Below are 24,867 nucleotides of genomic sequence, written 5' to 3' on the forward strand. Positions count from 1 at the left end.
AGGAGTACTGCTCAGTTTAGGCTTAGTACCTGAGACCTGGGAGTTTCAGGCATGAGGGTCTTTTTGCATAATCGTTATGCTATCTGCTTAACCCAATAGTTAAACTTTCTCTTGTCTACATAGCTGTAGACTTTTCTACAGTTCCGCTAAAGACATTCTTGAAGAGGAAACTTTTATTTGAAAGCTCTTTGGTTCATAATAAAAAATATTTCCATCTTATTTCCACAGCAGGAGGGGCAATCCTTCTTTAAATTTTTCTCTCCAGAGAGCAGCATCTTCCAGGATGAACATGTTGTCTAATTTCTTTAATACTACTACTTTGCAAAACTAATACTTAAGAAACCCATGTGTGGAGGAAGCTGTTAAGGGATTTCTAAATTCAAAGAAAGAAGTTTTCAGGTCAGGAACTAGGGAAGTTACACCAGAAGCTTGAACCTCAAACTCTTGCGAATTCGCAGTGGTCTGGTTTTCTTTCCATCGCCTTCCTTTTGCATAGGCAACGCGGCTGCAGCAGGTACAACACAGCTGTCAGTGGACCGCAGTACCCAGCGCGCGCTTGCCGCCAGCACGCGGAAGGGGGGGCGCGTGGCAGGGCGCGGCCACGCTTGGTCACTGGGCCCCGCCCCCGCCCAGCTCGGTTCCCCCTGCGCCCCACCCACTTTCATTTCGCCGCGATCCCGACATGCCCCAGGGCTAGGAGAGTCACGTGAGGGTGGCCGGGCGGGGGGCGGGGGAGGATGGGAGGTGGAGACTTGACTGTTTCTTCGTCTCGATGGTTATTCGAGGTAGGCGGCTTTGAAGGCGCGGCCGCTGGAACTGGATCTTGGATGCGTGAGCCTGGAGTCTGGAAAGGGGGTGAGGAGACGGCCATTTAGGAAAAGGGGAGGAGGCTGTGTGTGGTGTGCGCGCGCGGAAACAGGTGAAGGAGCTCGACCTCAGCGGCCGGTCGGCCCTGGGGCCCGGCGACTGCTCGGGCCGGGGGCTGAGCTGCCTGCAGCTGCTGCGCCCCGCGCTCGCCTCTGACAGCCGCCCCGCAGCGCTGCTCGCCGCGTGCCCTGCGCTCTCCTCCTCGCCGAGCTCCTGCTCCCCGTCCGGGGAGAACTTTTCCCAGTGCCCGGTGCAGGGCCGATTCATTGGGGCACCCAGGTCCGTGTTCTCAGGTCAACTTGACTTTTCCTTCTGGGCTTTATAGGTGTAGATGCAAATGGGTATGTGTGTACAGCTAGAGCTGTGATTGGGGACAATTGTTAAAACATTGAACCAGAAAGAAAAAGTGACAAATCAGATCCTAGTGCACGCTTTCTAAAAACAAACAAAAAACCCTTTCCCAGCATCGACCCGTTCTCATTTTCTCAAGTTTATCTCCCCCCCTTCTTTAATTGTATTTTCTCATCATCCTCTAGTGACCCACAGAAAGAACTGGGAGTTATTATTCAATGTTGGAAGAGGAGTTTAGAAACGGACTGCTTTTTAAGTTGCTATTTTATGTTTTCTTTTTTAACTTCCCTGTTGGATGCCTAAAAAGTATTGTAGCTATCTGTAAAGATAAGTGGAATAACCATTTTGTTGCCAAGAGAAAACAGAAAAATACTCTTTTCTCACTGTGTCACCTGGCACCTGGAAGGGCTTCTTTTTATTCTTTTTTTCCCCTTTGTTATTTTTTATTGTAGTTATTATTGTTGTTGTTATTGATGTAGTCGTTGTTGGATAGGACAGAGAAATGGAGAGAGGAGGGGAAGACAGAGAAGGGGGAGAGAAAGATAGACAGCTGCAGACCTACTTCACCGCCTGTGAAGCGACTCCCCTGCAGGTGGGGAGCTGGGGGCTCGAACCGGGATCCTTAGACACTTTGCACCGCCGCGCCACCTGCTCTTAACCCGCTGCACTACCGCCCGACTCCTCAGATTCTAGATTTCTTTTTTTTTTAATTGGGCAATTAATCTTTTACATTCAACAGTAAGTACAATAGTTTGTACATACATAACATTCCCCAGTTTCCCACATAACAATACAACCCCCACTAGGTCCTCTGAATCCTTCTTGGACCTGTATTCTCCCCACCCACCTACCCACCCCAGAATCTTTTACTTTGGTGCTATACGCCAATTCCATTTCAGGTTCTACTTGCGTTTTCTTTTCTGATCTTGTTTTTCAACTTCTGCCCGTGAGATCATCCCATATTCATCCTTCTGTTTTCTGGCTTATTTCACTTAACATGAATTTTTCAAGGTCCATCCAAGATCGGTTGAAAACGGTGAAGTCACCATTTTTTACAGCTGAGTAGTATTCCATTGTGTATATAGAACACAACATGCTCAGCCACTCATCTGTTGTTGGACACCTGGGTTGCTTCCAGGTTTTGGCTATTACAAATTGTGCTGCCAAGAACATATGTGTACACAGATCTTTTTGGATGGGTGTGTTGGGTTCCTTAGCATATATCCCCAGGAGAGGAATTGCAGGATCATAGGGTAGGTCCATTTCTAGCCTTCTGAGAGTTCTCCAGACTGTTCTCCACAGAGGTTGGACCAATTGACATTCTCACCAGCAGTGCAGGAGGGTTCCTTTGACCCCACACCCTCTCCAGCATTTGCTGCTGTTACCTTTTCTGATGTGTGACATTCTCACAGGAGTGAAGTGATATCTCATTGTTGTCTTGATTTGCATTTCTCTGACAATCAGAGACTTGGAGCATTTTTCCATGTGTTTCTCAGACTTTTGGATCTCTTCAGTGGTGAATATTCTGTCCATGTCCTCCCCCCATTTTTGGATGGGGTTATTTGTTGTCTTGTTGTTGAGTTTGGCAAGCTCTTTATATATTCTGGTTATTAAACTCCTGTCTGATGTATGGCATGTAAAGATCTTCTCCCATTCTGTGAGGGGTCTCTTGGTTTGGGTAGTGGTTTCTTTTGCTGTGAAGAAGCTTTTTAATTTGATGTAGTCCCATAGGTTTATGCTTGCCTTAGTCTTCTTTGATTCGTAATTGGATTCATTTCATTGAAGATGTCTTTGAAATTTATGCAGAAAAAAGTTCTGCCAATATTTTCTTTTTATTCTTTTTATGAAGAAATGTGACTATCACAGTTTTTGTGAGTGGGGGACTTTTTTTTGTTGTTGTTAGCATGCCAATATTTAAAAAAATTTTTTTTTTTAAATTTTTTATTTAAGAAAGGATTAATGAACAAAAACATAAGGTAGGAGGGGTACAACTCCACATAATTCCCACCACCCAATCTCCATAACTCACCCCCTCCCCTGATAGCTTTCCCATTCTCTAGCCCTCTGGGAGCATGGACCCAGGGTCATTGTGGATTGCAGAAGGTGGAAGGCCTGGCTTCTGTAATTGCTTCCCCGCTGAACATGGGCGTTGACTGGTCGGTCCATACTCCCAGTCTGCCTCTCTCTTTCCATAGTAGGGTGGGTCTCTGGGGAAGCTGAGCTCCAGGACACATTGGTGGGGGTCTTCAATCCAGGGAAGCCTGGCCAGCATGCTGGTGGCATCTGGAACTTGGTGATTGAAAAGAGAGTTAACATACGAAGCCAAACAATTTGTTGAGCAATCATGGATCCCAAGCTTGGAATAGTGGAGAGGAAGTGTTAGGGAGGTACTCACTGCAAACTCTAGTGTACTTCTGCTTTCAGATATATGTTTTGCAGTAGTTTATGGATACATGTGAACATAAGCTCTCTCTCACAGAAACTGGTGTGTATCTAGGTTATGGGACTTTGTTAGAAAGTGAGCCACCTGAGATGAAATTAGAGTGTACTATAAAAGGAAAGGTCTCACCCGAGTAATGAAGCTGAAGGGTTGTCATTCCACACGTGAAGTCTCTGGACACAGTCTGAGGTGAAGCATGTTGAGGTGGCAATCGTTGTGTTGGTTATGTTGTGATCGGCGGATACAATATTATTTGGTATGGATTGGGAGAGGCATACGGGAAAGTGGTCCCTATCCAAGGGTTCCAGGACTGGGGGAAGTAGGGGCTCTATAGTGGAGATGTGAGGTTCCTGCTGTCTTAGGGTTCAAAAAGATAGTTAATGTTATCATCACATTATTTGTTAGTTGGGTTAACTTTGAAAAGTCCTTTTGTTATGGTTTGCTGTACAGTATCCAGTATCTTGTATATAGCTGTGCTATTGGATGCTTCTAATCTACTTGGTCTAGGCTTTTGAGAGAGTCCGCATATCAAATACACAGCCTATATATTAAAAAGATTCAGTTTGTGTTTTGAGAAACTTTGAGACATACAATTGATTTTCCCCCTCATATTAATTAACTACTGATTTATATGTCTACATTTTGCTAGGAGTGTACATAAACACCATTCCCACCACCAAAGGACTGTGACCCAACCCTCCCGCCCACTCCCACCCCCCACTGGCCCAGGAAGCTGCATGTCTACCCCTCACCACTGGGTTTTTTACTTTGGTCCCCTACTTACAATTTGATCAGGTCCTGCTTTTAGTTTCCCTTTCTGTTCTTCTTAGTCAACTTCTGTTGATGAGTGGGATCATCCCATACTCATCTTTATCTTTCTGACTTAGTTCACTTAACATAATTCCTTCTAGCTCTGTCCAAGATGGGTCAGAGAAGGTGGGTTCATTGTTCTTGATAGCTGCATAGTATTCCATTGTGTATATATACCACAGCTTTCTCAGCCACTCATCTGGTGTTGGGCACCTGGGTTGCTTCCAGGTTTTAGCTATTATGAATTGTGCTGCTATGAACATAGGAGTACACACCTCTTTTTGGTTGGGTGTTATGGAGTCCTTGGGGTAAAACCCCAGGAGAAGAATTACTGGATCATATGGAAGGTCCATGTCTAGCCTTCTGAGAGTTTTCCAGACTGCTCTCCACAGAGGCTGTACCAATTTACATTCCCACCAGCAATGTAAAAGGGTTCCTCTGTCAGCATGCCAATATTTTAAAGCATTTCTTTGGGTCACCTGTGAAAGTGGTCGAGCAGCAGAAGAAAGGAATTTGTAGATAATGTGAAATAGTTTGGAGTTGATCATTGTATTAGAGTTTGTTTCATTGAACCAGATGATAAATTAATAACGTGTGATCATCCGTATATATAGATAGGTATTGGCTAGAGAACCAACGTACTGTCTTTCTGGTGTGGGCATGGTAATGACCTTGCTGAGTAGTGCCTTTAGACCCTACTGCTGTTTGTCTGTGAGAGACGTATCTGGCCCTGGCCTGCAGCTACTTAAACTTTTTTTAAATTTACTTTTTAAAATTTTATTATCTTTATTTACTGGCTAGAGATAGTCAGAAGTTGAGAGGGAATGGGGATATAGAGAGGGAGAGAAAAAGAGAGACACCTGCAGTACAGTTTCACCACTGGCAAAGCTTTCCCCCTGCAAGTGGTGACAGCTTGAACCTGTCTCCTTGTGCCTTGTAACATGTGCACTCAACCAGGTGCACCACCACCCAGCCCCTTAAATGTATTGATTTCCTAGTTGAAGTAACATTGGAACATGGCATTATGTAAGTTTCAGGTGCGGTAGCCACAATTTATCATCAGATTTGATCTCTAATTGTCACTTCCATTTAAAGACATCACTGTGGCCACCTAATTATATCATGAAAGGGTCATTGACACCCTTTAAGTGTTTTTTTCCTGAGGCTACAAAATACAGTATGATACTAACAAAAGGAATATTTAGGAGTATATTCTTTGGGGAGAAAGTGAGAGAGACTTATGAAAGCTAGTAAAAGTGGAGCTGGGAGGTGGTGCAGGCAGTAGAGTATCTGTCTGATTTGTAGGTGTGAATTTAGTACCTAATGTTGTGTGTGCCAGAGTGATGCTCTGGTTCTCTGCCTGTCTCTCCTATCAGTCAGTCTTTTTTTTTTTTTTTTCTTTTAGTAGAAGCTAGTAGAATTTAAAGAACATAAGCACATTTTGGTATCTTCTTCTGTAATCTATAGATTACACTTACAGTTTTCAGTAGACTTTTTGTATTCCAAAGGAGTGTTGTTTAATTTTTCCCCATAAAGCAGTATTATATAGAATGATTATAACTGAAAGTTTTTTTTGTAAACTTTTTTTTCATAGTTTGACATTAAATTTATTATGATCTGGTAAACTTTTTAATTAAAACAATTATTGGGATAACTGTGTTTCTTCTAGAGATTATCAAGGGTTCACAATATTGCTGATGCTGTCAGAAGAGATTAGAGATAGATCTTTCTTTTGGTAGTTGAGTAGCTAGAGTGTTTGAGGGAAGTGAAGTAGGGGGTGTCTAGGCCTATGTAATAAATATTTGATTAAAAACTTATGGTGTCTTCTTTGGGCCATTCTACTGGATTGCCAAGATGATTAGATCTAAGTCTAATCACAGAGGACGTTCCTGAGTAATTTTACTATGAGGTATAATGGTATATGGTTGCCTCTAAGGAAATAATTGATCTTTGTGCCAAGGGGAAAAGTTTATTTTTAGGTAGATGTTCTGTTTACTTTGGCAAATTATGAAGACACTGTTGGTACTTTAACAATAGTAAATATTTGTTGGACTGGCTTCATGAACGGGAGACAGACGACCAGGGACTCATGGCTGGGTTGTACGCAGTATCTCTTTATTCATGCAGAACGCAGCACACTCTAAGCCAAATTAAACTAAACTAAACTAATATACTTGCCAAGTAGGGTATAAACAGGATGTGACGTAGAGAGGGTGGAGCGAAAAGTGACTGGTGCAAATCAGGGTGTACTACAAGAGGGGGTGGAGCAAAAACACATCATGAACCAGTGGGGATTAAACCAATGCCCTGCAGTGGTTATGTAAATAGAATACAGTGGTTATGTAAATAGAATACAGCGTTAAGCAGGGGGGGATTAAACCAATGAAACAGAAGGGGTCTTAGAAGCATACCAACAAATATTGATGAAAGAAAAATTTTCAGCTGGTGATGAACTCAGTGGTAGAGGGTAGGCTGCACATTTTTGAGGCTCTGGCTTTGATCCTGGCAGCAAGGTATTTGAGAAGCAAACACAGGTGTAATATTTTTGAATGTCTTTTATTTCCTACTATAAAGGTAATGTGGACTTACTCTGGGAAAAAATGGAAACTTAGAAAATACAGCATTGAAAATTGAAATCCCCAGTTTATCTTTTGTACTTTCACAAGGTAACCACTAGTTCCCTTTGTATATTTAAGGATAAATTCTGGAAAAGTTTTTTTGGGAAATAGAGTCAGACTTTGGGAAAGGCTGAACTAATAGCAGTACACTTAGCATCCTACAATCTTAGAAGACCCAGGCGAGAGAAAATGTCCCTTTGACTAGTGTAGCAAACTACTGTGTGTGAATCTCATTGCCTTTTGTGGAGGCAGTTTTTGGCTAAAGTAGTGGAATAGTTTGACCAGGATTAGATTTTGTTTTTAGTATAGATTGGGCATAGAGATGTATGGTTTCAAACTGTGTGAATTCAGTGTAGGCAAAAGTAATTTGTCAAAGAAAATGAGTTGTTCGGCCTGGCATTGGCTCCCTTGGTGTAAAAGCCTACGTGTGACCAAGAAGAGGATCTGGGTTTCCTCCCTCCCTCCCTCCCTCCCTTCCTTCCTTCCTTCCATCTCAAGGGTTATTGCTGGGACGTGTGCCTGCACTACGAATCCACTGCTCCTGGAGGCTATTTTTCCCTTTTGTTGCCCTTGTTGTTGATCATTGTTATTGCTGTTGTTGTTGGATAGGACAGAGAGAAATTGAGAGAGGAGGGGAAGACAGAGAGTGGGAGAGAAAGATAGACACCTGTGGATCGACACCCCCCCCCCCACAGGTGGGGAGCCTGGGGGCTCGAACCAGGATCCTTACACCCCCCTTCTTTTTTCCCCTCCTCTCTTTTCCCCTCCCCTTCCACTTCTTTATTCATTGCTCAGCTCTGGCTTATGGTGTTGCAGGGGAGTTGGAGGATTGAACTTGGGACATTGGCGCCTCAGGCATGAGAGTCTCTTTGCATAACCATTATGCTATCTACCTCTACCCTGGATCTGGGTTTCAAGCCCCCAGTCCTCACCCGTGAGGGGGGGAAGTTTCACAAGTGGTGGAACAATACTGCTGGTGTTTCACTTTCTCTCTACCCTTCTCTCCCCGTATCCCTCTCTCATTTATCTGTCTCTATCATAAATAGAAATTAATAAGATTAAATTGATGGCTGGGAGCAGCAGAGTTATTATGTAGTCATTAGCCCCAGTAGTAACCTTGGTGGCAGAAAGAAAGGGAAAAAAGAAAAAATGAAGTGTCATTTTCTAAAAGAAAAGATTAATGCTGTATAGGTAAAAATGATACTTAATAGGATTATTTATATGTACATATTTTTATCATTATTCTTTTTAAATTTATGATTAATATGCCTTAATTCAACCCATCACCATTTTTTTGTTCTTCAAAAAAAAATTAATAAAACATTACATTGCCTACTATCCTAGTATGACTGAAATTTCTGTAACATGACACTTAGAAGGACTTTAGAATCTAATTCAAGTATATTTTTTGTGTTTTAGTCTTTCATATTCCTTCTCCCGTGTTCTAGTCATAGTGAACTTCACCCTACAAGCCAAGCCTTTTAGTGTCTGTGCCTTTCCTTAGGTTGTCTGTGGTGCTTGGGATGCCTCTCTACCCTCCTACCATCTTCTAGCTGGTGTGCTCCTGTTTGTTTTCAAATTAAATTAATTAGCAGGTCTTTGACTTATAAAGCTTTCCTCTGCCCTGTGATGGCTGTTTTAGTTGGTTGTCCCCTTAATATTTTTACTTGTAAAAAACATCGTTAGAGCTAGTGAAATAACCTCATTTAGATAGTGTACATAACCCAGGTTTGAGCCAGTCTTCCACCACATTGGAGTAAACGTTGGTGCTGTAGTATCTTTCTCCCTCTATCCCTGTCACTGTCTCTGTCTCTTTATCTCTGTCTCGTTTGAAAACGTTAACCTGGAATGTTGAAGCCCTGGCAGTGACAAAAAAAGAATTCCCTATATTGTGGAGCAATTATATGTATTTTCTGAGTTTGAATGGTTCTTAATGTCAGATTAAGTTGTATGTTGAACATCCAGGAGGGTATCTGTTACCTATACAAATTTAGGGCATGCTTGTTGAGTAAATGAGTAAATAAGATAACACAACACTAGATCATTTCCAATACTGAATGCATAAATTGTGTAAAAACTTTTAGAGAATTGTAATTAATGTTTTGCATTTTTTTTGCAAATTTGACTGCTGAAGTGTATTATAGCAACATTGACTTTGTGTAAGCATTGTGTATGTATATTAAAACAGTGAAATTTGCTCTATAAATAAAAAGATTTTTTTTTACATTTGCATTTGTAGAGCAAAATCTTGTAGGTTTTGATGAAAAATAAAATCTCCTGGGTGGAGGGTATATAGCATAATGGTTATACAAACAGACTCTCATGCCTGAGCCTCCAAAGTCTCAGGTTCAATCCCCTACACCATCATAAGCCAGAGCTGAACAGTGCTCTGGTTAAGAAATTAAAAAAACAAAAAAAAAGAAAATCTCCTTATAGACATTTTTTGTTGTGTAAAGTGATTTTTTAATTTTGTTTTTAAAATTTTTTGTTATCTTTATTTATTTAGTAGATAAAGACAACCAGGTATTGACTGTCGGGCTGCGCTGCTGAGGAGAGAGAGAGAGGAGGTCCTGAGCAAGTGGGGTACACAAATCTTTATTATTGGATCAGGAGGGGGGGCTCAGGCCACGTGGAGTCAGCCGAAAATGGCGTCCCCACTACCTCACCACCCCTGGCAAAGAGCGAGAGAGAGAGAGAGAGGAGGGGGAGGAGAGAGAGAGAGCCCAGAGAGCAAGGGGTGGGGAGTGGGAGAGCTTTTATTGGGCAACAACCAGGGGTGACGTGTGGGGACAGATTGGTTGAAAGGGGCACTGCTAGGATTTCGCTGGGAAAGGGGCACTGCTAGGATTTCGCTGGGTGTGGTAAAACCTGGGGGCAGAGACTGCATCAGAATAATTCCTCAGCATCAGGCTCAACCTGACACTGTTGACTGGCTACAGAAGAAGGGCAAACGCTAGAAGAAGAAGCTTCAATTGACAGGAAGGGGGAATAGAGAGGGAGAGAGATGGAGAGACACCTGCAGCCCTGCTTCACCACTCATGAAGCTTCCCCCCTGCAGATGGGGACAGGGAGCTTGAACCTGGGTGCTTACATATTGTAACGTGTACTCAACCAAGTGCACCACCACCTGGCCCCGTGTAAAGTGAATTTTGACATATTCTGTGGTATTTTTGTTTCTCAAATCTTTGTTGTAAAATGTAAATAAATGTCTTTTAAATATAGTTCAATTATTTTTTCACAAATTTTTATTTTTATTATCTTAATCTTCAAGATTATGATTTTTGTGATTTTAGATGTTAGGGATTTTGATCTTTTAGAACTTGAGTTTACAGTGTTCAGGATTATGTTTTTCAGGAGTATGAACTAAGCTCATGTAGAATATGCAGGATAGTTTTGCATCACAGTGGGTTAAATTAACTTTCATGTGAGAACCATTCTGACTCAGTTTTGTTTGTTTGTCTTGTTTATTTTTTTACCTGAGCACTTTTTATTTTGTGGGTGTCCCTCAAGTCACGGAGGCTTGGTGATATAAATTCACTCTTCTGGTGGGAAGCGGGGGCTCGAACACGGGTACTGGCACACAGTACTGTGTGTGCTTAAAACCCATTGTACCACCGCCTGGCCCTCTACCTGAGCGCTTCTCAGCTCTGGCTTATTGTGTTGCTGGGATTGAACCTGGGACTTCAGGTATTTTGTGAAAGGCATGAAAATCTATTGCGCTATTGCTGGCAGTATTTCCCCAAACCAAACCTAGCCAAAAGTTATTAGAAGCAAGATCAGAAAAGGTCAAGCTCTTTCCAAGAATTTTAATCATGCCCAAGAACCAAGTTCAGGAATAGCTACAGAAATGCAGAAGGAAGAAGGTAAAGTTGACAGTGTGTGGTATCTCATCAGCAATTACTAGAAATGCAAAGTAGCTGGGAAGTATGGCCCATAATGATGACAGATGTAAACCAAACTGAAATAGAAGTGCTACCAGTGATAAAACTGCTAAAAAGAGATGTCACAAGGTTTTATAACTGTATTCTGTATGCCCAAGATATTTGAAGAAAGACTGATCATGTTAATTGGAAACACTGAAGACACATCAACCAAATTTAACTTCCAGTGGTGGAAACTACAGTCTGAGTTGAAAAATATACTTGATGGAATTTTTTTTCTTTTTTTTTTTTTTCCCCCTCCAGGATTATTGCTGGGCTCCGTGCCTGCACCATGAATCCACCGCTCCTGGAGGCCATTTTTTTCCCCCTTTTGTTGCCCTTGTTGTTGTAGCCTCATTGTGGTTATTATTATTGCCATTGTTGATGCTGTTCGTTGTTGGATAGGACAGAGAAATGGAGAGAGGAGGGGAAGACAGAGAGGGGGAGAGAAAGACACACCTGCAGACCTGCTTCACCGCCTGTGAAGCGACTTCCCTGCAGGTGGGGAGCCAGGGGCCCTAACTGGGATCCTTACGCCTGTCCCTGCGCTTTGCGCCATATGCTCTTAACCCACTGCACCACCGCCCGACCCCCAAGGAATTTTTTTTCTTGGAGAAGAAAACCTAAGTCATGCTCATGAAGAATTCAGAATAATCTGTGAAGAATTTTTGCTAAAAGTGCTTGATTTGTTTCTCATCGAGCTTTTAGATGTGCCACTCAGTAAACACAAGGGACTAGGGAAACAATTTAAACCATTCTGCAAGGAAGCAATTAAATAAATCTGGAGTGTGGGAAATGCTGCCCTACAGGTGCCTTTAAAAAAAATTCAAGATTGGTCTGATTAATTCAGCTGATTATATGTTTAAAGATGGTGAAACTGGTAAATTGTATATATATCTTACCACAATTAAAAGCTTACACTTTTGAATCTTTTTTTTTTATCATCTTTATTTATTGGATAGAGACAGCTAGAAATTAAGAGAGTGATAGAGAGGGGAAGGGACAGAGACACCTGTAGCACTGCTTCACCACTTGCAAAGCTTTCCCCCTGCAGGTGGGGGGGGGCTCGAACCTGGGTCCTTGTGCATTGTAATACATGCACTCAACCAGGTGTGCCACCACCTGGCCCCACTTTTGAATCTTTTTAAGTATATAGTTATTTGGAAATCATTAAGCACGTTTGCATTGTTGTACAACCATCCAAAAGCACTTACTTTTCCCCAAACAAAAAATACTTCACAAGGATTATCTATTCCTGCCTCCATCTGGTCCTAGGCATCACCTCTCAACTCTGTTTCTATGAATTTCACTGCTGCAAATAACCTGTGTAAGTTGTAACTCATGAAAGTGGAATGATAAGGTACTTGTCTTTTGGTGGCTGACTTATTTTACTTACCACAAAATCTTTGAGATTCATCCATGTTACAGGATGGATCAAAATCTCCCTCACCCTTTCTATTATGGTGTAAGTAAATAAAATTCACCATCCTAACCATTCTTTATTGGACAGTTTATTAAGTGCATTCAGATGTTTGTGAAACCACCCATCACTTTTGACTATCTCTGGAACTATTTTCATCCTTCAAGAGAGAAACTCTGCAGTAATTAAAAAAAAAATTAACCCTCAAGCCCCTCACAATTACAATTTTATTGTATGTCTATTATTTTTACATACTAAGTAAAATCATACTGTGTCTTTATTTTTTTTCCATTAATATTATAATAGGCACTCAGTGCCTGCATGATGACTCATTCCACTGCTCCTGGTGGCCTTTTTTTCCCCCCATAGACACAGAAATTGAGAAGGGGGTATATATATATATATATATATATATATATATAGAGAGAGAGAGAGAGAGAGAGAGAGAGAGAGAGGGAGAGAGAAGAGAGAGAAACCCCTACAGAACTGCTTCACTGCTTGTAAATTTCCCTCCAGCATCTGAGGGCTGCGGGCTTGATGTTTTGTTAATTTCAGTTTCTACTTATTTTATTTATTCTCACAGGGACAAGAAACCAAACCAAAATACAAAAACCTTTCTGACCTCAGTAAGAATACAGACAATAAACTTTATTCTGACAATCTCATAATATTGCTCTTAAGTATCACTGTAATTTCAGACACTACAAAACATATAGAGTATAAAAATAAACAACTTCAGCTTGGGAAAGATAGCATAGTGGTTATAAAAACAGACTTATATCTGAGGCTCTGTAGTTTGAGGTTCAGTCCCCTGAGCCACCATAAGCCAGAGCTGAGCAGTATTCTGGTAAAACAAACAGCTTTAAATACATGGTTAGAGGCCAGGTGGTGGCATACTCTGTTGAGCACACATGTTGCCATGAACATGGGCCTGGGTTCAAGTCCTGGATTCCCATCTACAGGGGGGAAGCTTCAAAGCTAGTGAAATGGGGCCTGGCGTTAGCATAGTGGGTTAAGCGCACATGGCGCGAAGCGCAAGGACTGCCGTAGGGATCCTGGTTCGAGGCCCCGGTTCCCCACCTGCATAGGGGTTGCTTCACAAGTAGCGAAAGCAGGTCTGCAGGTGTCTATCTTTCTCTCCCTCTCTCTGTCTTCCCCTCCTCTCTCCATTTCTCTCTGTCCTATCCAACAACAGCAATAACAACAATGATGAACAACAAGGGCAACAAAAGGGGAAAAATAGCCTCCAGGAGCAGTGGATTCATAGTGCAGGCACTGAGCCCCAGCTACAACCCTGGAGGCAAAAAAAAAAAGTGGTGAAGTGTTGGTATGCATGAGACCCCTTCTGTTTTATTTGGTTTAAATCCCCCCTGCTTAACACTATTCTATTTACATAACCACTTCATTCTATTTACATAACCGCTGTTAACAAACACCTCCCTCCAGGGCATTGGTTCAATCCCCACTGTTTCATGATATGTTTTTGCTCCACCCCCCCTCCTTGTCACACCCTGATCCCTTCTTTATCACACCCTGATTTTCACCAGTCACTTTTCTCTCCACCCTCTCTATGTCACATCCTGTTTCCACCCTACTTGGGAAGTATATATAAAGACAGCATTGTGAGTTTTAGAGTACTGTACTGTACTTTGAGTTTAACTTAGCTCGTCTTAGATTGTGCTGCGTCCTGCATGAATAAAGAGATACTGCCTACAACCCAGCCATGAGTCCTGGGTTGTCTGTTACCCGCCCGTGAAGCCAGCCTGGCGAAAACAACATAACCCGTTGAAAACAACAGTGAAGAAGTGCTATGGATGTCTTTTTTCTCTTTCCCTATCTTCCCCTTCTCTCTCATTAAGGAGTATAAAAAGATGTAGTTAGCATGCAGTATCTTTTGTGATTAATTTATTTCACTTAGCATTTGTAATATTTTCAGAATGTTCCTTTTTATGGCTGAACACTATTCTGTATATATGTATGTACATTACATTTTTTTTTCTCTATTAATAATTGATGGACACTTGGGTTGCCTCCATATTTTGAGTCTTGTGACTAATGCTGCCAGTGAGCATTCCCCAAAATGCAGTGACTGGATTGTGTGGTAATTGTGTGTTTAATATTTTGAGGCACCTCTATAGGTGGCTGAACTTTTTTTTTTATTAGGGGGAATTAATGGTTTACAGTCAAGAGTAAAATATACTCGTTTCTACATGTGTAACATTTCCCAGTTTTCCACATAACAATTCAGCCCCCTCTAGGTCCTCCTCTGCATGGCCACCAAATGAACACATTGGAGGATGGCAATCCATAGCAAGAGTGAAGTTGCACTAGACTGGAAAAAGGTGTCATCAGCCAGGATTTTGTTTTCCAGTGTTATAACTAAAAGGGCATTGGATGAAACATCAGAGGACTAAATTTTCTTATATTGCCACACAATAAAGTGAAATTGTTGAAGTGAATTTTTAATGAGTTTTCACATATGTGTATGTGAAAAAAATCTTTATGGCCAAGATCATGATCTTTTCACCAAAAAGTGTTGGGCAGTACACCAGCTCCCCCCTGCTTAATGCTGTGGTCTATTTACATAATCACTGTTTTACCTGGGACCGGTTTTGCCTGCAGGGCACTGGTTTAATCCCACTGTTTCGCACTCTCTTTTCACTCCGCCCCCTCTCCTAGTCACACCCTGTTTTTACACCCTACCACTTCCTTCTTGGAGAGTATAAATGCAGATGGATAAAGCCAGCATGGCATTGCATTCCAGCTCAGCCAGGAGAGTTCCTGGTTCCTCTCCCGCATCACTGAGTAGGCAGCAGCCTAGGTTGGCTCCAGAAGAGTTCTCTCCAACCCAGAGAGCACATGCCTGGGAAAAAGCACCCTCAGGCTATCCTGGCAGAAGAGGTTTCCTTGTAATCCATTCTTTTGTCTCTACCTGCAATATGCCACTGCTTTGCTTTCTGTCACTAAATTTATAGGGGCATTTCCGAAGATTTTTTTATTAAATTTTTTAATTATTATTATTTATTTTCTCTTTTGTTGCCCTTTTTTATTGTTGTAGTTGTTGTTGTTGATGTCATCATCATTGTTGTTGGATAGGAATGAGAGCTGGGGTTGGGGCGGGGAGGAATCCAAGTACCACTCCACCATCCATGGTACTTTCCTTCTTGCTCTCTTGTGGTGTCTGGGATCAAACCCCGGAGCCTCCTTTGTGCAAGGCCAGTGCTCCACCATTGAGCCTCCTCCTTGTCTCACGTATGTATGTTGTCTCTTTGCCTAACATAGTAACTTTGAAATATTTTCAGGTTTCACATGCATCATATTTTATTTCTTTTAATTGTGAGATTGTATTTGATTTTATCTATTGTGTTGATGAATCTTTAGGGTACTTCCAGTTTGGGGTTACTATAAATAAAACCAGTATAAACACTTGCTTACTGGCTTTTGTGGAATAATAAAGCATTCATCGGGAGTCGGGCGGTAGCACAGTGGCTTAGGCACACATGGTGCAAAGTACAAGGATTGTCTTAAGGATCCCGGTTTGAGCCCCCAGCTCCCCACCTGCAGGGGAGTCACTTCACAAGCGGTGAAGCAGGTCTGCAGGTATCTATCTTTCTCTCCCCCTCTCTGTGTTCCCCTCCTCTCTCCATTTCTCTCTGACCTATCCAACAACAACAACATTAATAACAACAATAATAACTACAACAAGGGCACCAAAAGGAAATAAATAAATATTAAAAAATCTTTAAAAAAGTAAAGCATTCATCTTGCTAATAAACTTGAGTAGGATGACTGGATCATGTGCTTACTAACTCCATTTAGCATGATGAGAAACATCTGTTGAGTTGCTCCATGTCCTCTCCAACATTTGGTATCTTCAGGCTTTAAAATGCTTGCCATTCATTTGATTGTGTGTTGATATCCCACTTTGGTTTTCATTTGTATCTCACTGATGTTGAGCCTTCTTCCTGTATTCATTTGTCATCCGTTTGTCTTTTATGGCTGAGTGTCTGTGATAAACCTTTGGAACATTAAAAAAAATGGATATTGTCTGAGCTGTGAAAGTTCATTGTATATTCTGCCAGAAATCTTTTTTTTTTAATTTTTAATTATGTTTATTTATTGGATAGGGACAGTCAGAAATCAAGAGGGAAGGGGGAGATAGAGAGTGTGAGAGACAGAGAGACACCTGCAGCCCTGCTTCACCACTTGTGAAGCTTTTCCCCTGCAGGTGGAGACTGGGGGTTTGAACCTGAGTCCTTGCGCATTATAATGTGTGCTCAACCAGGTGCACCACCACCCAGCCCCTTGCCAGAAATCTTTTATTGCTGATGTTTTTTCACATATTTTCTCCCAGTCTATGGTCTACCTTTTTGTTTCATGAATCTTTAAAAAAAAAATTCCTGTATTTATTTATTAGATAGAGACAGCCAAAATTTGAGAGGGATAGAGAGTGAGAGAGAGAGAGAGAGAGAGAGTGTGTGTGTGTGTGTGTGTGTGTGAGAGAGAGAGAGAGAGAGTGTGTGTGTGTGTGTGAGAGAGAGAGAGAGAGAGAGAGAAGCCTGCAGCACTGCTTCACCACCTGCAAACCTTTCCCTCTGCAGGTAGGGACTATGGTCTCAAACCCGGTCCTTGTGCATTGTAATGTGTGTGCTCAATCAGGCGCACGTGTGCACCACCCAGCCCCCTCAGGACAGTCTTTTTAAGAGCCGGAGATTTTTGTTCTGATGTGTAATCTAATTTATCTTTTCCATCTAATTCATTTTCCTCACTTGTTCTTCTGTTATATTAAAAATATTTGTCAAAAGTGAGTCACAAACAGGTTGTAGGATGTAGATCTGTGGTAGAAAGTATGCTTCCATATATAAGACTCTTAGTTTAGTCTCTGGCATCACAAAGAAAGAAGACGAAGATGAAGGGAAAAAAAGAAACTAAAACAGAAAGTGAGTCACAAATATTTTCCTTTTCCAGTATGTAAGTCTTATAGTTTGAGTCTGTGATTCATTTCAAGTAGTTATATGGCATGCAGTCATGATTCATGTTTTTTGCACTTGCTATTCAATTATTTTTGCACCAGTGACTGAATGAATGGGTATTGAAATTTTTATCATCTGTGGAAATGACCATATGGTTCCCCCCCCTTACATCTGTTATGATGGTGCATGTTATTATAGTGTACATAGTTTTAAATAAACCATGCATTTTGGATGCATTCCATTTTTTATTTCTTTATTGGGGATTAATGTTTTATAGTTGAGAATAAATACAATAGTTTGTATATGCATAACATTTCTCACTTTTCCGCATAACAGTACAACCCCTACTACGTCCTCTACCATCATATTCCAGTACCTGACTTTATACACCAACTCCAGTCCAAATTCTGCTGAGTGTTTTCTCTTCTGATCTTGTTTTTCAATTTCTGCATGTGAGTGAGATCATCCCATATTCATCCTTCTGTTTCTGACTTATTTCACTTAACATGACTTCTTCAAGCTCCATCCAAGATGGGCTGAAAATGGTGAATTCACTGTTTTTAGTGCTGAGTAATATTCCATTCTATATATAGACCACAGCTTGCTCAGCCACTTATCTGTTGTTGGACACCTGGGTTGCTTCCAGGTTTTGGCTATTACAAATTGTGCTGCTATGAACATAGGTATACACAAATGCTTTTTTGCATGGGTGTATTGGGTTCCTTAGGATATATCCTCAAGAGATATTTCTATCCTTTTGAGAGTTCTCCAGAGTGCTCTCCACAGGGATTACACCAATTGACATTCCCACCAACAGTGCAGGAGGGTTCCTGTGTCCCCACAACCACTCCAGAATTTATTGCTGCTATCTTTTCTGATGTATGACATTCTCACAGGGGTGACGTGGTATCTCACTGTTGTCTTCATTTGCACTTCTCAGACACTCAATGACTTGAAGCATATGATTGTCGGCCTTTTGGATCTCTTCTGTGGTGAATATTCTGTCCATGTTCTCTCCTCTCCCCATTTTTGGATGGGGTCATTTGTTTTCTTGTTGTTGAGTTTGGCAAGCCCTTTACATATTTTGGTTATTAAACTCTTGTCTGATGTATAGCATGCAAAGGTCTTTTCCCATTCTGTGGGAGGTCTCTTTGTTTGGGTATTGATTTTTTTCTTTTTTTTTTCTGCTGTGCAGAAGCTTTTTAATTTGATGTAGTCCCATTGGTTTATTCTTGCCTTAGTCTTCTTTGTAATTGGATTCATTTCATTGAAGATGTCTTTAAAATTTATGCGGAAAAGAGTTCTGCCAATATTTTCCTCTAAGTATCTGATAGTTTCTCATTTTGTTTTAATTTAAAAACTTCATATTCCATTCTATTTACTGATCTGTAGTTTCATTTTTTCATATCACTATTTCAAAGTGACTTTGCTATGTAGTTTGTTTTTGTATATACTGTCAGGGTTATCTATTAATGTTATGCTTCATAGAAGTATTTGGTGGGGGGTGGTAGCACAACAGATTAAGTGCACACAAAGCACAAGGACCAGTGTAAGGATCCCGGTTCAAGCCCTGGGCTCTCCACCTACAGAGGGGTGACTTCACAAGTGGTGAAGCAGGTCTGCAGGTATCTGTCTTACTCTCCTCCTCTCTATCTTTCCTTCCTCTCTCTGTCCTATCCAACAACAATGACAGTAATAACAATAACAACAACAACAATGATAAACAAGGGCAACAAAAGGGACAGAATAGCCACCAGGAGGAGTGGGTTCGTAGTGCAGGCACGGAGCCCCAGCAGTAACCCTGGAGGAAAAAAAAAGTATTTGAGAAATTCTGTGTCATTATGGATACTTTTGGGGAATATTTCATCTTTGAAGATATGTTAGAATTGCCGTGTGAGAGTATGGACCGACCAGTCAACGCCCATGTTCAGCGGGGAAGCAATTACAGAAGCCAGACCTTCCACCTTCTGCATCCCACAATGACCCTGAGTCCATACTCCCAGAGGTTTAAAGAATAGGAAAGCTATCAGGGGAGGGGATGGGATATGGAGTTCTGGTGGTGGGAATTGTACCCATCTTATCCTATGGTTTTGTCAGTGTTTCCTTTTTATATAAAAAAATTTTTTTTTGCTCTGTGAAGCCATGAAGTCCATTTGCTTTTATAAATGGGGTTAGTTCTGTAGTGATTTTTCTGTTTTAAAACTTGCTCATTTTAAGTTTTTTCTAACTATGACGAGGTATGTTGTGTACACCTTTGTTTCCTTCAGGTAATTTTTGCTGTACCTACACTTTCAAATTTACTTACATAGACATCTGTAAAATAGAAATATTTAAAATTCCTTTGGGATATTCTCCTGTTTGTGTTACAACAGTCTTTTTTCTTTTTTTTTATTTCTTTATTGGGGAATTAATGTTTTACATTCAACAGTAATTACAATAGTTTGTACATGCATAACATTTCCCAGTTTTCCATATAACAGTACAACCCCCACTAGGTCCTCTGTCATCCTTCTTGGATCTATATTCTCCCCACCCACCCACCCCAGAGTCAGAGTCTTTTACTTTGGTACAATACTCCAATTCCAGTTCAGGTTCTACTTGTGTTTTCTTTTCTGATCTTGTTTTTCAACTTCTGCCTGAGAGTGAGATCATCCCATATTCATCCTTCTGTTTCTGACTTATTTCACTTAACATGAATTTTTCAAGGTCCATCCAAGATCAGCTGAAAACGGTGAAGTCACCATTTTTTACAGCTGAGTAGTATTCCATTGTGTATACAGACCACAACTTGCTCAGCCACTCATCTGTTGTTGGACACCTGGGTTGCTTCCAGGGTTTGGCTATTACAAATTGTGCTGCCAAGAACATATGTGTACACAAATCTTTTTGGATGGATATTTTGGGTTCCTTAGGATATATCCCTAGGAGAGGAATTGCAGGATCATAGGGTAGGTACAACATTTCTAACCTTCTGAGAGTTCTCCAGACTGTTCTCCACAGAGGTTGGACCAATTGACATTCCCACCAGCAGTGCAGGAGGGTTCCTTTGACCCCACACCCTCTCCAGCATTTGCTGCTGTTACCTTTTCTGATGTATGACATTCTCACAGGAGTGAAGTGGTATCTGCATTTCTCTGATAATCAAAGACTTGGAGCATTATTCCATGTGTTTCTCGGACTTTTGGATCTCTTGTGTGGTGAATAGTCTGTCCATGACCTCTCCCCATTTTTAGATGGGGTTATTTGTTTTCTTGTTGAGTTTGCCAAGTTCTTTATATATTCTGGTTATTAGCCTCTTGTCTGATATATGGCATGTAAAGATCTTCTCCCATTCTGTGAGGGGTCTCTTGGTTTGGCTAGTGGTTTCTTTTGCTGTGAAGAAGCTTTTTAATTTGATGTAGCCCATAGGTTTATGCTTGCCTTAGTTTTATTTGTAATTGGATTTGTTTCATTGAAGATGTCTTTAAAATTTATGGGGAAAAGAGTTCTGCCAATATTTTCCTCTAAGTATCTGATAGTTTGTGGTCTAACATCCAAGTCCTTGATCCACTTGGAATTTACTTTTGTGTTTAGTGAAATATAGTGGTTCAGTTTCATTCTTCTGCATGTTTCAACCCATTTTTTCCAACACCATCTGTTGAAGAGACTCTGCTTTCCCCATTTAATAGTCTGGGCACCTTTGTCAAAGATTAGATGTCTATAGGTGTGGGGGAGTCTTTTTTTTCTTAATTGAGTTAAATAGTATTCTGTTTATTTTATTTATTTTTATTTTTTTTAAATATTTATTTTATTTATTTATTCCCTTTGTTGCCCTTGTTGTTTTATTGTTGTAGTTATTATTGTTGTTGTCATTGTTGGATAGGACAGAGAGAAATGGAGAGAGGAGGGGAAGACTGAGAGGAGGAGAGAAAGATAGACACCTGCAGACCTGCTTTCACCACCTGTGAAGCGACTCCCCTGCAGGTGGGGAGCCGGGGTTCGAACCAGGATCCTTATGCCGGTCCTTGTGCTTTGCGCCACCTGCGCTTAACCCGCTGCACTACAGCCCGACTCCCTGTTTATTTTATTTTTAAAAAGCACAATATTTAAATAGTTTTTTTTTTGGTGGAGCCTGGGCTTTGCGCATGTGCAGTTTCACTGCTCTCCAACCAACTTTCCCCTATTCAGATAGAGAGGCAGAGAGCAGGGGAAGACAGCATGGCAGCGTTTCTCTGATGCCTTGGTACTTATATATGGTGCTAGGGTTCCAGCATGGGCAAAACATGTGCCTTCCTGATGATCTCTCTCCCTGTGTGTCTTGTGTTTTAATTTACTACTTAGGCTTACTGATTTTCTCTTCTCTCCCTCATTTATCTAATGAGGGAGGTGGAGGGATAAAGAGAATTATCTGGATATGTGGTTCTGAGGATGAATCTGGGGCCTAAGCCTTTTTTTTTTTTAATTTTTATTTACAAAAAGGAAACACTGACAACAACCATAGGATAAGAGGGGTACAACTCCACACAATTCCCACCACCAGAACTCCACATCTCATCTCCTCCCCTGATAGCTTCCCTATTCTTTATCCCTCTGGGAGTATGGACCCTGGGTCATTATGTGGTCAGAAAGTGGGAGGTCTGGCTTCTGTAATTGCTTCTCTGCTGAACATGGGCATTGACAGGTCAATCCATACTCCCAGCCTGTCTCTCTGTTTCCCTAGTAGGGCGGGGCTCTGGGGAAGCAGGGCTCCAGGACATATTGGTGAGGCTGTCTTCTAAGGAAGTCTGGTTGTCATCATGGTAGCATTTGGAACATGGTGGCTGGAAAAAGAGTTAAGATAGAAAGCCAAATAAATGTTGACTAATTATGAACCTAAAGGCTGGAATATTGCAGATGAAGATTTAGGGGTTTCCATTGTGTAGATAGTTAGTAAGCCTATTTTAGTTATATTCCAAAGAGCCCATGACTATATTATTTTTTCTTCCCTGAGCCTGACATCTGATATTCAGGTGGACCCAAGTTATTGTCTGAGGAAGATGATATCATGGATGGAAAAAGGGCTAGAAAGCTGGATCAGGGAAGAGAGTAGCTCCCAAATATGGGAAAGGTGTTATAAATATTGTTGACTGTAAACCCCATCAATTTGATCTGGGGCCTGTATTCAGCTTAGAAGCCTATGTAACCTCTGCATTCCTGTTATCTGAGCTCACATTCTGTGGTCATGAGTAGGAACTTTCCAAGCTGCCCCAGTTTCAGGACCTGTTTTCCTCAGGTAGAAGACAGAGTATGTTGTCCAGCCTTCCTCTACCGTTGTTGCTCCACGTTGTGGGCAAGGTCGTATGGGGGCCCACAAAGGGGTCACTGTGTTGTTCCTGATGGAACAACAGTGATAATGGAGAGAGGGATCTATTCGAGGTCTGTTTGGGAATCTCAGGACTCCCTGACTAGGGGCCTCACACTTGTAAGGCCTGTGCTCTATACCTGCTGAGCCACCTCTTTGGTCACATGGTCCCTCCCCCCAAACCCCTTTTTTTTGGTTTTAGTATGGCCTTTATTGCCTTTTCTGTTTAAGCTTTAGAAAATCTCAAGCAAACAGGGTCAATCCAATTAGGTTAAAATACCTAATTGGATTGACCCTACATAAATAAGAATATTTTATCAAAATCACCTTTTAATTTTTTTCTCCAAGTTTTAAATTTTTATTGAGGCAATGTTAGTTTACAAGGATATATGGTCTAGAGGTATGATATACATCTTCCAACTTCATTCAACCACACCCCTGCCCACTCCCAAATTGTGCGTACTCCCACCCTTTACCTTCACCATCTTCTTCCCACTCCTATTTTTGGGGGCCTCAGCTTTGCAGCGAACCTAAGATCTTAATTCTTTTTGGTTTTGCTCCATGTAAAAGCACTTTAAATTAAATTTCATGGTATATGCTAAGATTTTGTGACTGCTGGCATTGCAACAATGTAGTACAGTTTGAGGTTTAGATGCACTCAAAATTGAAATGTATGGTAGTTTTTAGATACCCCACCTGTGGGGGGGGGGGGGGTCGTTTCACAAGCTGTGAAACAGGTGTCTGTCTTTCTGTCTTTCCTTTCCCTCCCAATTTCTCTGTCCTATCTAATAAAATGGGGGAAAATGTCCTCTAGGAGCAGTGGATTCATAGTGCTGGCACCAAGCCTCAGCGATAACCCTGGAGGCAAAAAAAAAAAAAAAAGATATTAGAAATTTATATTGGTATGGTGGCTTTTGTAACTTTGGGGGTAGCTTTTGTTTTGTTTTGGTATATTGTTTCTATTTTCACACCTTGTTTTCTAGCTTAATGATTTTCATTCTTCTTTCTCTATCACCAGATATATTTCAGTTTGCTGTTGCAATAAAGACTGGGGGTGCTGTGTCGTGTGTGTGTGTGTGTGTGTGTGTGTGTGTGTGTGTGTGTGTTTTGAAGTGAGCTATGGAGATGTTTGCTAGATGAAGGAGTATTTCACAGAAGGCTAATAAGCATTATAGGAACTTACCTGCTTTTCATCTTTCTTCAGCAAGAATATATACAAGAGTCCTATATTAAGCCTAAATTCTATGCAATAATTCTTATCCTTACAGTTATGATTTTTTTTACTGTTAGAAACTTGTATGACTTAAATAAGCTTTACATTCTTACTCAAATCATTAAAATAGCTCTCTGCTGTTAGAAAATACTTCTCAGAACAGAGTTAGTTAGTGTGAGCTCTTCTCACTTATTCTGTCAGCAATGTCACTAAGTGCTGTGAAATGACATTTTTCCTAGACACGAATGCTAATCTGATCTGTATTTTGGCAGTCATACTGATTTTGGTGTAGAACTTTCTGTGTGATTTGTTTCACCTGAAAAAATGTATGGAGATGTTTGAAAAGTTATTTGGCATAATTAGAGTAGAATACATTATTGCCTTTTTAGTAGTACCATAGTTAGGGGCTAACTACTTCCAGTAGCGTATCTCATGCCTCAGATAAAATGATAAAGCAATTTATAAAGACTTGGGGAGTCGGGTGGTAGCACAGTGGATTAAGCACAAGTGGCGCAAAGTGCAGGGACCAGTGTAAAGATCCCGGTTCAAGCCCATGGCTCTCCACAAGCGGTGAAGCAGGTCTGCAGGTGTCTGTCTTTCTCTCTCTCTCTGTCTTCCCCTCTTCTCTCTGTTTCTCTCTGCCCTGTCCAACAACAGCAACATCAATAACAACAACAATAATAACTACAATGATAAAACAATAAGGGCAACAAAAGGGAATAAATAAATAATTTTTAAAGGTTTAAAAATAAATAAAGACTTGTAAGATAATGTATTCAGTTAAACTCTTTTGTAGAGAATGCTTATCTTTTCTTTACCATTATGTAAACCTTGGAGCCTTTCATGAGTCTTTCTGCTTCCCAAATTAATGTAATTTTTATCTTCTTTGAACTGTAAATAGCTGTTTGTGGTTCTGACCTTTTTTCTTGCCTTCC

The 24,867-nt window shown here is 41.0% G+C and overlaps 1 protein-coding gene across 2 annotated transcripts in view; it reads left to right on the forward strand.

Annotated features, from left to right (window-relative positions):
- Window positions 1-676: 676 nt before the first annotated feature.
- Window positions 677-24,867, forward strand: part of LOC103128537 (calcium uptake protein 1, mitochondrial) — an 86,216-nt gene continuing 62,025 nt past the window's right edge. Inside the window, exon 1 of one of the 2 annotated variants that reach the window (XM_060184225.1) lies at window positions 677-831. The gene's annotated coding sequence lies outside the window, so the exon portion shown is untranslated. Of the gene's footprint in view, window positions 856-24,867 lie in introns of both variants that reach the window. The other variant, XM_060184226.1, reaches the window with a different exon arrangement.

This window comes from Erinaceus europaeus, unplaced genomic scaffold (genome assembly GCF_950295315.1).
Source record: "Erinaceus europaeus unplaced genomic scaffold, mEriEur2.1 scaffold_258, whole genome shotgun sequence".
In the NCBI taxonomy this organism is placed as follows: Eukaryota; Metazoa; Chordata; class Mammalia; order Eulipotyphla; family Erinaceidae; genus Erinaceus; species Erinaceus europaeus.